Source organism: Ambystoma mexicanum, chromosome 1q, assembly GCF_040938575.1.
Source record: "Ambystoma mexicanum isolate Mex_15411 chromosome 1q, UKY_AmexF1_1, whole genome shotgun sequence".
Taxonomy (NCBI): domain Eukaryota; kingdom Metazoa; phylum Chordata; class Amphibia; order Caudata; family Ambystomatidae; genus Ambystoma; species Ambystoma mexicanum.
Window position 1 is genome coordinate 13,135,469 of NC_090922.1, and position 12,785 is coordinate 13,148,253.

General features: G+C 51.4%; 1 protein-coding gene across 3 annotated transcripts in view; it reads left to right on the plus strand.

Moving 5' to 3' along the window:
• KIRREL1 (kirre like nephrin family adhesion molecule 1) overlaps positions 1–12,785 on the plus strand; it is a 2,247,154-nt gene that overhangs the window by 1,026,915 nt on the left and 1,207,454 nt on the right. The window lies entirely within an intron of this gene.

Below are 12,785 nucleotides of genomic sequence, written 5' to 3' on the forward strand. Positions count from 1 at the left end.
TACCAGGTTTGGAAAGCATGTTTTCCTCAGCACTGTGAATCTAACACTCAGCAAAATGTGTGCAGCTTTTCACTGCGGCATGAAGTAAATATCCATCATGACTCCGAGCGCTCCCAGAATGCACTGCGCACCAGCACCATTTTAGTTCAAGCATAACAGACTGTTAACTGTTTTACTAATAGCAATAACGTCAGTCCACAGGGTAAGCGAGTTGCAGGCACTTCACTGTAAACCTCTACATACTGCTTTCTATAAAGACATGGTTGTTCTCAGAGTAAATCCTTCTTTTCTCCGACTTCCACTTGTTGCAAAAGATCATTTGGCCAACTTTCTACCCACCTCCTCATCCTGGGAAGGAGGAAGAAAGATAATAACAATAATAATAATAATAATAATAATAATAATAATAATAATAATAATAACATAGGCTGGGTCCCAAGAGGGCTCTCGGTTTTTACATATCAAGAATGGCAAAAATTGGTCAAAACTACCAATTATTCATTGGCTATACAGGCCCTAAATTTGGTTTAGCAGTGACAAAACAGACCCTATTCAGATGGATCATCCTGGTTATTGGGGAATGTTACAGGTTAGCAGGCAAAGACCTTCCGGAAGGTTTGAGAGTACATTCCACCAGGGGCATGGCAACCTCTGCTGCTCTTCAGAGTGGTGTTCCAGTAAAAGACATATGTGCAGCAGCCACTTGGTCATCTGTTCACACACTTGTTTAACACTACTACCTGATTCATCTTCCAGTCAAGGACAGTTTAGAAAAACATTCCTTCATTCAGTTCATGAAAACAATTAAGACACACTATAATTCATACTCCCACCACCAAATGATTACTGCTTTGGGAGTCTTATCATAAGATGAGGAATACGTGAGAGGACCCAATTCTTTTGAAGAAAAAGTTACTAACCCCTGGTAACATTCTTTTGATTGGATGTTCCTCCCACATATTCCTTCTCGCCCCTCTAAGCCTGCCCCACCGTACAATTTACGTGTCTTTACACTTAATGCTTTCTTGGAGCCTGCGGTCTACGGTACACCTGGTAATTCCACTACAGGAGGGGGGAAAACAGAACTGAAGCCAACGGGCGCTGCATGCGCTATTTTACTAATGATGACGTTGACAGTCGAACCGAGGCCCTCGAGGGACATTGACTGGATGAGATGGCACACAAAGATCCCTGTCAAAATATTATTCTAAAGCAGCTGAAGCTGGAAGGATAATGATCATAAATTGAGGAATACGTGTGTGGAACATGCAATCGAAAGAACGTTACCAGGGGTGAGCAACTTGTTCTTCTAGCCTCATCCAATGTTTAAATGGATTTACTTCACTTCCGTTAATGATCCTGTTTTCAGGAAGAAATTTAAAAGGAGTCCATGATTGTTTTGGAATCAGAGTGCCAGTTCTATTAGCACCTAATGTGGTAATATTCTGATGTCCACACCCAACTTTCTCCTGTTGGCTACAAGAGTTCTCTCTGTTATAGATGTGGGTAACTTTGAGGGGCAACTTTGTCAGATAATGGATTAATCAAAATATTTGTCATGGGTGCCCCTCTATGAGAACAAACACAGCAAAAATGGCCTGTTCTGTGGGATGGTACCCACATTTTAGCTCACTGTACCTTTCACAGATGGGAAATATCCATTTGCATATCTGTCTTTGTCCCGCCCACCTGGGCAGACCAGCACCGAAATGCTATGGCAATTCCCTTCTGAACAAGAGTACCAAGGGAGACAAATATCGCATCTCACCCAACAGAGTCCTCCTATTTTCTTGGGACCCTTCTCTTCCCAGGTGATCCTTCTGGCTAATACCACCTTCAGTGCCGGGATCAAGAAGTGTCTGCCTTAACCCGGCCACCTGGGAGGAGAATTTAGGTAGGGTTTTTCTGAGGATTCTGCAGGATTCATCACAGTTACTTGTTCCTTATGCTGAATTTCACCCGGTTCCATGTAATAATGTTGCCACAAAAATCTCGCCGTGCAAAAATATCGCCAAAAAATGGCCGTTTTTTTGTGGCGACATTATTGCATGGAACATGCGGGGGACACTTTTTTTTTTTTTTGGTTTTTTAAAAAAAAAAAAATGTTTTTGTTGCCCCTGTCCCCATATATATGGTCACCCAAATAATATTGCCACAATATTGTGTGTTTACCAGAGAACTCCAAGGAGAATGTGTGCCATTAGGAGTATTGAAGTCTCTAGAATATAAACCTGGGGAACAGAGCCAATCCCCTCGGACTGTGAACGTTACCCAATGGGAGTGGCTGTGTTGGAGTACATATATATTTATATTTCTTTTGCATTTAAACATGTCTACACCTTTCAAGACCAGTGGCTTACCCTTGGCACCTTACAGTTACGTTTAGATTGTGAGGGCGAGGATAGGATTTCGGACACAGTATAGTTTGCTTTGGACATTTTGACATTGGACAGACCCTTCATTTTGGTTGAGGTACGGAAAATACCTTCTATAGTAGGGACAATGAGGCATTTTGCAACCCTTTTTTCTTTTAATAAAGTTTTTTTTGTTAACTACTTTATTTTTGGTGTTTTAACAACCACACAGAAACTTACATGGAGTCCGATTTCTCCCCCGCCGCCCACCCAAATTTGCAAGTACATGTTGGTAGAACACGAAACGTAACATTCTCATTACTACATTCAACACTTTCAGTCCGCTGTTTCAATCAGATATTGAATGTATGGGCCCCAGACCTCATGCAGAGGTAGAGTCTAAATAAAGGCAGTCTCAATATCCTGACACTAAGCCACGTCCTGCAGCCACCCTGCATGCTGGGAGGGCAGCCCTTCCCACAAGCGATGGCCACCCTGCTGAGTGCCAAGACCAGCAATAGTCCCACCAGACGTCTCATCCCAACAGTGCTAATATAGGGCCCGGTGTCAGTGATTCCCCAATAATCAGAGAAACTTTTGTTAATTCCTCCGACCAAAACCCAGAGACCTGAGGGCACTCCCACACTAAATGGAGAAACCCAGTGTAGGAGATTAAAATGTATTTGCTTGTATTTGCAGTTTAGGGACCCTTTCGTAGTTTCTCTCTGTACATAAGCCCAGTCTTCATCTCCAATCTCCCCCCCAGAGCTGCCTCCCACCGCCAACTCGGGGCCCCACACTCCCATGCCACTCCTGACCCCAAATCTGTATAGATTCGCGAGACTAGTCAACCCTCCCCCTGTGATTGGCTCACCCCTTGTAATAGTGGCCACACCAAGGGTTGTGTCGGAAGTGAAGTGAGGAGGCCCTTTAGTGCATGCCTCAACCTAAAACATAGAAATACATCCAGCGCTGAGGTGCCCTCCCGCTCCCTTGCCTGTTGTACAGTAAGGAACACTCCGTCCACTAATAGATTGCTGAGGGTCTCAACGCCCAGTTTGCTCGCCCATTGTAGATGTACCCATTCAATGGTTATAGCCAGCCCTGTTATGTGCCTTGCTGGAAGGAGAGGTGAATACAGAATGGAGAAATCCTCCCCCCCGCCATTTTCCTCAGACTGCTAGTGATTTTAACAACTTTTTGGGTGGTGGGTGATGCCCGAGGCTCCCCGAGAATCATCGCCCGCAGCAGGTTGGGAGCCGCTAGTGCCCTCTCCACCTGTACGTGTGGTCTCACAGTGTGTGTGGCGTACCAGTGCCCAAGAAAGTGTACCTGCGCAGCCCAGTAATAGCGCTCAAGATCAGGTAGAGCCAGGCACCCTCTAGTAGTCGGCGTGTCAGCATCGCGTAGGCCACCCTTGCCGGTTTCCCAGTCCATATCAGATAGAGGATGAGTCTACGCAGTCGCCGGAAAAAGCTGCGCGACAGTAATAGAGGAACGTTAAGAAAGAGATACAAAAATGTGGGGAGTATTATCATTTTCACGATAGAGATTCACCCGAGTAGCGTAAGCGGGAACAGCCACCATCAGAACACCGCCTCTCGAAGTTTCCCAATTATCCTCCCATAATTGTTACAAAATAACTCCTCCCTGTTACCAATACCCCTAGATACCGAACTCCAGTGGTCTCCCACCTAATACCAAACTCATCTTGGAACTCCTTGATTCCCTCCAGGAGGGGAAACACCATGGACTTGCTATGATTAAGCCTTTGGCCTGAGAATTCCCCAAATCGCAACACCTCCCGCAAAGGGTCACCTTTGAACCTTGGTGTCACCTTTGATTCCACACTCTCCGCCCACATCGCTGATGTACCAAAAAAGTCAAACTTCCCACTGCAACTCCTCAGAGGTACTCTTCCTTTCCTCTCATTCCCCCAGAAGCTCACTGTCTCCCAAGCTTTGGTTCTCTTTAGGTTGGACTATTGCAACAGCCTCTTTTTAATCTACCTACCTTTACTCTCTGCCCTTTGCAGCCTATCCAGAACAGGACTGCAAGACTTGTCCTTGGCCTCAAGCCCTGGGATCAGATCTCTTCAACTCTGAAATCTCTCCATTGGCTCCCAGTGGATGCAAGGATTACATTTAAAACCCTCTGCATTGTCCACTAGGCTTTCTGGGGCCTGGGTCCAACATAACTTCAGCTATCCTTCCGCAAATACCTCCCATCTCGAGCACTTCGCTCCTCTAACTCCCTCAGGGTCAGTCGTTTCTCAAAGAAACGAGCTGGGGGTAGATCTCTGTCTTCGGCTTGGGCCTCCCTCTGGAACAGCCTCCCTGCTACTCTAAAACCTGAGGAAAACCATCTCTGGTTCCGGAAGTACCTCAAGACCTTCCTCTTTGCTTCTGCCTTTGCCCCCCCTCTACCCTGCTGATTGTACTCCCCCTCGGCACCTTGCACCTGGCCACCCTCTTTCCTCAGGGCCCAGGTACCTGCTCCTCTTGCCACCCTCACGCACTGCCCCCGGGCCACCCCTTGCACTGGGGTCTGTGTCTGTACCCATACAGCCCCCCTCTTTTTTTTTCTTCCTGCACTTATCAGACCTACCCAGCCTGCTGCCTTAAACCCAGCACTTGCCACTTGCTGGCTGCACTCCCACTGTTTGTTGCTTTTTTATTTATTAATTTATTTTCCTCCTCGCTCCGCACTCTCCTTTTGTTCCCCCTACCATGCACTTCTGCCCCTCCCCCTCTACCATGCACTTGCGCGTTCTCAATGTCACGGGGCCTAGTAAGATCGTTGTTTTTGTTCTCCCCTGTTCCCCTTCCCTTGCCTTGTTGCGCTCTGAAACACTTGTGTGTGAGCGCGATAGAAATAAAATATCAATATCAATATCACAGGGCACAAGTTGTCCACCGGGTTGTCAAAATAGAGTGCCATATCATCCACGTATAAGAGATATAATCAATCTGTGCGGACCAAGATTGACCCCCTCTAGATGTGCCGCTCTCTGAGGATCGCCGCCAACGGCTCCATTGCAAGGGCAAACCGGAGCGGGGAGAGATGGCATCCTTGTCGGGTTCCCTTTCCCATTTCAAAGCTGACTGATTTTCCCGCTGCATTATAATTTTTTTCGCAGAGGGGTTAATGTACAGAAGACAAACCAGTTTAATACAGTGGGGGGCTGAGTCACAGTTCCGGAGCACCGCAAATAAAAAGAGCCATTTGATAGTCAAAGGCTTTCTCGGCATCCAAAAACACTGCGATCGCCTGGGATGCATGGTCGGGCGCCTCCATGACCCCAAAGAGGCGGCAATGGCCAAAAGTGGTGTTACTACCGGGAATAAACCCCCGTCTCACCAGCCAACACCAGCCCGGGCATCAGTGGATGTTGGCAAATATTTTATTGTCAACGTTGATTAAGGAGATCGGCTGATATGAGGCACAGTCGTCGCTTGGTTTCCCCTGTTTATGTGACAGCACTATATTTGCCTCATGCATCGTGGGGGGTGGGGGGGAGTGCCCCAGCCTCAAGCGATTCCTCATATATCCGCAGAAGCATCGGGCCAGGATAGGGGCGTTAGCCTTGTAAAATTCCCCTGTCAGCCCATCAGGCCCCAGTGATTTTGACCCCGGGAGCTCTCTGATTACCAGTAGGATCTCTTCCAGGGATATTGCCTGATTGAGAGGTTCACAGAGATGTGTCTCCACCCAATACAGTTCCACCTCTTCCAAATATTGTCGCAGAGCCTCCGGATCCTGTGAGTTCCTGGAACCATACAGCTCCCCATAGAAGGTTTGAAACACTGCTGCAACATCCTCTTCAGAGTGCACTAGCCTACTCTGGGAATCTCTCACGCATTCTGCATGTGGGGGCCGTCTGTCGGCAGCTATTAGTCGTGCAAGTAGTGCCCGGGGCTTCTGCCCCTCACCATACTGACGTATCTGGTGGCCATGGGCCAGGAACCGAATCTCCCGGTCAGCATTGACTCTGAACTAGGGGTGTAATGGTATAACGTTATAGATACTGTGAACAGCTTAATTGAACTATAATAACAGTCACGTTGTTTATACCGGTATACCGTTTTAGGGCCCGCAGCTATTAAGTGAGCTTTTCATTCAGATTTGGAAAGGCTGCAGTAAGCAAGTGCTTTGCATTCTGGATCTTGCCCTGCACTATGTGGCGTTTGGCAGAGTAGAGCATTGAGAAAGTGAGACCACATTAGTAAGTGCACCTCTGATGCTGTGACCCCTCTTTCTCTGTGATCAGTAGAGTCGGGTTAAAGATCAGCTGATTTGTAGTTTTCCCACCAATTTGAAAGATGGGGAACTACACATCCCAGAATTCAAAGGGGGAATGTACTGGATGCCCTTCTGATGCATGTCCACAAAAAAACATTAGCTCTATAGACTATATGAACACTGGGCCTGTCAGTGCGTTGTGCTAGTATATAAACTGCCCCCCCCACTGTGCTCCGTGTAGATTTACACATTGGCACTAGAGTTGTTGCTTCGCTTGATCCTTCACCTGTTTCTGCATATGGCACTGGTCTCAAGCAGGCAGGAGAGATTCTACATTCAATTTGAAGTATCCAGAGCAATTGGGGTGAGATATTTCTGAGGTCTATCCTTGATTTGTGTCACAACCCATGAAAGCATTCCTCTGGCTCAACTCACATGACAAGGGTCCTAATGCGCTCAGACCTGTGGAAAATGTTAATGATGGAGCTGTGGTGATGTGGTGGTTGTTAGGCAGAATCCTGTGCATTGCCCTTAGGGACCACTACACACAATTAAGACTACAAGTGGTAAAACAAGTTCACCTTTGGTACAAGCCTGTACTACTGTGTTAAAGTGGTAGCAGTAGCGGAGCAGCCAGGCTTATCTCAACAGTATATGAACAGTAGCAGAGATTACAAAAAGGGACCAGAATTACTGTGACTCAAGCAAACACTGACTCAAGGTTTCAGGTAAATAAATATAAGTACATTTATTTTTAAACCATTTGTTATAACCACAACACTTCTATTAATTAATAAAACACACATAAAATACACTACAAACAACCAATTCACTTGGTGCAGTATACCTCAGGGTAAGTAACCTATGTTTTAACGGACCGGTGTTGTAAAACAAAAGACGTTACCGGGAATACATATGCGATCACTTTTTGACGGTAATGACAGTTCGGTCTTACTAACGATACTCGTATCCGCGGCAACAAATGTTAACGGGGCAAAAACACACTTAGCACCTGAGTTAACCAGAGAGAGTTGGGGACAAAAAATCATAGGCAATACTTTTGTCAGGGCAGACAGAATCAGAGAACACTCGTTGACAGAAATTCAAGAGTCAATAGGCCGGAGCCAGTGTCAAGTGGAACTGGGTTCCTGTTGTCGAGGATCACACAGTCGGACAGTTTAGGATTCAAAGTTGCCAGGAGTACTTGGATATTGTCAACAGAGGAAGCAAAAGTTATAAGAAGGAGGGAAGATAAGGGCAAGCCTCGGAGGAGGAGAAAAGGGATTCACCCTAGCTCCTCGAAGCAGAACACAGTACCTTATTCAAGGAAGAAGCTAGTGCCACAGCAGTTGTTCCTGGTAGTTTCCTGCAGACCCACGGTTCCTGGAGCTTCAGCAAGAAGGACGACGTCTGGAGGGGTCTGCACTACGCAGGGATGAAGCCAGCAGCGCGACAGTGAATAAAAGGTGCGCTCCTTTAAAACAGGAGAGGCTCTTCAGATGGCTATCTGGACCACTACAGCAGTGTGCAGCGATTTCGAACTCAAAGAGGATTCTCTGGGGGTGGAAGATGAGCTGGTTGACCCCACCAGGCTCAAGGGAAGAAGACACCGGACTGGATCTTCTCTGGTCATCGAAGGGTAGATGGCTCAGGACTGCAGCAGGGCTTCACCGGGACGGGATAGTTCTCCAGCATGGGGTCTGGCATGGATTCACATGCTCATGAATATTCCCCGTCGTCAGGCTGGGAATCCTCGGTAAAGAAAAATCAGTATCCGTTTCGTTTCTGATCTGTCTTTCGTAGTAGTAACCAATCACTGATCTCTGCGTCATACTGAGCACAGCCAATGACTGCCATCTCCCTAAGCCCCGCCTCTGGCAGCCATCTTCAGATTTTTACCGCACGTTCAAGTGTTGGGATCCTCGTGCTATTGCTCTCGTGCTTTAGTGTTTTTTTCGCGCTTTTTCTTAGGAAAATGTTCTCTTTTTCGGTCAAAAGAGCCTCAAGCTCCACCGTTTCTTTACCCGATCAACGGGGACCCGTGTCGGATTCTCCTACGCCCCTCAAGGGTGAAGATTTTGTCGAGCCACGCTTTTGGAGGACTCCAGAAGTTTCTCAGGCCCATCTCGATCATGGCCCAGGAGAAGGGAAGCTCGACGCCCGGAAAGCTGTTCAGGGTCTGCCCTGGATGCCAGCTTCAGAATGTCTTTAAGGAGGACGAACACTCCCTTTGCCTCTACTGCCTGCATGAGGACAAGACGCACGTGGAGAAGGACTGTGCGTTTTGCGGCAATATGTCAGAGTGGACCATGAAGGACCGCCATCTGCGTCTCGCCAACTGGCTGGAAGGGAAGAGCCCGTCAGGTGAGAAGAAGAAGAAGAAGTCCGAGCGGTCTTCTAAGACCTTTGAGGGCGCCCCGGCGACGGGGGTCCAACAGAAGGCCAAGCACCGCGAGTCCGCTGGCACCGGGAGCGCCGAACGGTTGGGCTCTACGGGCGCCAGGCAGGGCGCATCCTCCCCGGCGCCATCAACCACGAGCCAACGCTCTGGCTCGGGAAAGAGGAAGGCCGAGCACCCAGCAAAGCTCCTGGAGAGACCCCGGTCGAGCCCGAAGGCCCCATCGGAGGGGGAGCGAGGCGGTGACCCTCCCCCCAAGGAGAAGGCGGTGAGCGCACCTAAGGTGGTGAAAGCCTTAATCCACCCTGCCAAGGCCTCTATCGAGACAGTCGCGGCAGCCCTGGCTCAGCCTGTGGAGGCTACACCAGTGGTGGCGACCTCGGGGCCCAGAGTCTCCCTGCCACCGCGGAGGGAGTCCTCTTTCATGCCCATCGACAGGACCCCCGTGAAACCTCAGACGGAGAAGAAAAAGGGGGGGCAGGAGGTCGTCGTGGATTCGGCCTCAACCTCTGAGGAGGAGCTGATCGAAGTCTTAAGCCACGGCGCTGGCGTGGAAGAAGACCAGCCCGTCGGGAGGGACCCCGACGTAGGAGACGACGAGAACGTCGAGGGTGCCGACGGGGCTCCTGACCGCCCGTCGGACTCCCCTCAACCAGTGCCGCAAGACAACTTGGCGGCCATTTTGTTGGCTATACAGTCCTTATGCTCGGAGATAAGGAGGAGATTGCCGTTACCACCAACGGAGGAGCCTCTCCCGACGGGGGACCCGGAGCCAGGCCCTTCTGGGAGCCCTCCTCCTAAGAGAAGAAGGATTCATCCTCCACCTCCTTTTCAACCATCGCACCCTGCTCAGCCCTCCTCCCCGTCCACGACCCGTGGGGATGATACGGGGACTGACACGGCCGCGACGGGCACAGACGACGAGGTTTATGACGAGGATCTCCCGTCGTCACCTCCTCCCCGGGCTTCCCCGCCCGACGAGATTGGATCGTTTCATGCCATGATCGCCAGGGCATCCAAGCTTTTCCAGCTCTGCCCGGAAGAGAAGAAGGAAGGTTTCCTTTATCAACGGTGCGAGACCAAGAGGAAGACGGTCCTCGCTGTACCTCTACTGGACGATATCTGGCATGAGGGTCTCGTCCTCCTCAAGAACCCATCCACAACGCCTGCGAGAAGGGATCGGTACGAGAAGAAGTACCGGGTCCCGGATGCGGCCCCCTTGTGCCTTCGGGCACAGCCGACCCCGGACTCGGTCGTCTCCGCGGCGGCCAGGAAGAAAGCGGGGGGGCCTCGGCCTCTACGTCAACCTCCCCGCCGGAAGGCGAGGGCAAGAAATTGGACACTATGGGACGCAGAGTCATCTCATCGACTACGACAGGGAGTTGTGGTACAAAATCGCCCCCCTGCTGGACTTCTTACCAGACGACAAGAGGGCGGAGGCCCTAGAGATCTTGCAGGAAGGAGAAGTGGCGTCGGACCACGCCATTACGATAGCGACGGACATCGCTGACACTGGATTTTGCCAGTTGGGCAACGGTGTGTGCCTTAGACAGCGTGGATGGCTCAAGGCAACTGACTTCCGTCAGGACGTGCAGACCAGAGTCTTGGACATGCCGTTCGACGGGAGCAAACTGTTTGGGAAAACAGTGGACGATTCCCTACAAGCCATCAAGACGGACACGGAGACGGCCCGGACTCTTGGTGTTCTCCAGCAACGACGGCCGCCCTTTCGGAGCGACGGAGGCAAGCAGGGTGCCTCCAAAGGTTCCGGCGGCGGATTTCCACCTATCGTCAAGCGGCCCGTTTGTCGTCACAGGAAGCCTACAGGGGACGAGGCAAGTCGGCGGACCCCGCCGTCGTCGCCAAGGAGGACAAGGCGGCAAAGCCTTGTCGAAGCAGGACTGAACCGGCCGTGGGGTCGGGCCCCCACCGAAGCACCCCGGTGGGAGGCCGGCTGGCGAACTTCGTCAGCGTGTGGGAGTCCATCTCCACCGACCGTTGGGTGCTGGACGCCCTGGCCCAGGGTCACGCGCTCGAGTTTCTAAAGAAGTGCCCGTGCGTCCCCGCCGTGGCCATGGAGGAACATCACGTCCCTCAACTTCTCTTGGAGGTAAAGGCGATGCTCAAGAAAGGCGCCATCGAGCTCGTCCCAAAGAGGCTTCGGGGCTCCGGAGTTTACTCAAGATACTTTCTCGTGAAGAAGAAGACGGGAGGATGGCGTCCCATCCTGAACCTACGACGAATGAACAAATTCATCAAGGCACAGAAGTTCCGGATGGTCACCCTCCAGCACGTCCTGGGTAAACTGGAGGAGGGCGATTTCCCGTCCTCGTTGGATTTAGAGGATGCCTACTTCCATATCCCCATCCTAAAGGGACACCAAAAGTTTCTCAGATTCGTGGTCCAAGGGCGTCACTACCAGTTCAGAGCCCTTCCCTTCAGATTGAGGTCGGCACCCAGGGTGTTCACCAAGTGCCTCGCACCGGTGGCGGCGTAGCTGCGCCTGGAGGGGATCCACGTCTACCCCTACCTGGACGACTGGCTCATCCGAGCAAAGACAAAGGAGCTCGCCGCGGAGCACACGGCGAGGACCGTCCAACTACTCACGGACCTGGGATTCTCCATAAACTACGCCAAGTCCCACCTGGTGCCCGCTCAAGACGCACTGTTTCTGGGAGCGAAGCTCGACACAGTGGCGCTTCTGGCCTCTCCGTCGGAGGAAAGGACGAGGGCCATCTTGGGCAAGGTGCAGCGGATGCCGGTTGCGGACGCGGCCAGGGTGAGGTCCATCAAGTCCCTCCTCGGAATGATGTCTTCTTGCATTTATCTCATCCGCCTGTGCAGGCTTCGGATGCACCCGTTACAGGAGTTCCTGGACGCTCGCTGGATCCAGACGACAGGCAGCTTCGAGGACAGGATCACACTCGACGAGAGCTTCCGACGAGCGATCCGGTGGTGGGGCACCCGCGCGCATCTGACGGCGGGCATGGACTTCCAGACCCCGGGCCACCAGAAGACAGTGACCACGGATGCCTCCCTGGAAAGGTGGGGAGCGCACACCGAAAATCTGCACACGAGGGGCCTTTGGCTGCCGACGGAGAAGTCCCTCCATATCAACGTCCTGGAGCTCCGTGCAGTGTTTTGGGCCCTCAGGTCCTTTCTTCCGTCCCTCAAGGGCAAGGTGGTGAGGATCTTCACCGACAACACCACCACCATGTTGTACATCAGGAAGCAGGGAGGTACCAGATCCCCAGCCCTGTCCAAAGAGGCTCAGGATCTGTGGCATTGGGCCGTCGCCCAAGGGATGTTTCTGGTGCCGTTTCATCTGGCAGGGATAAAAAACACCATCGCCGACTCGCTCAGCAGAGAGCTGCGCTCGTGCCACGAGTGGGAACTACGACAGGATCTAGTGGACCGCCTCTTCCGACGGTGGGGCACACCCCAGATCGATCTGTTCGCGACGGCGACGAACTCCAAGTGCCGCAGGTTCACCAGCACGTTTCCTCAGCCGAGGAGCATGGGCGATGCTTTCTCGTTCCCCTGGGAGGGCCTGTTCCTATATGCGTTCCCTCCATTGCCACTGCTGATCCGGCTCATTAACCAGCTCAAGAGGTCACGGTGCAGGATGATCCTCGTCGCACCTGCGTGGCCGAGGCAGATATGGTTCCCGGACCTTCTGGACTTGTCAGTGTCCCCGTCAATCAAGCTATCAGTGGACGCGGATCTTCTCTCCAGGGAAGGAGGCGCCATCCTCCATTACGACCCGAAGTCGGTGAACTTGCAGGCCTGGC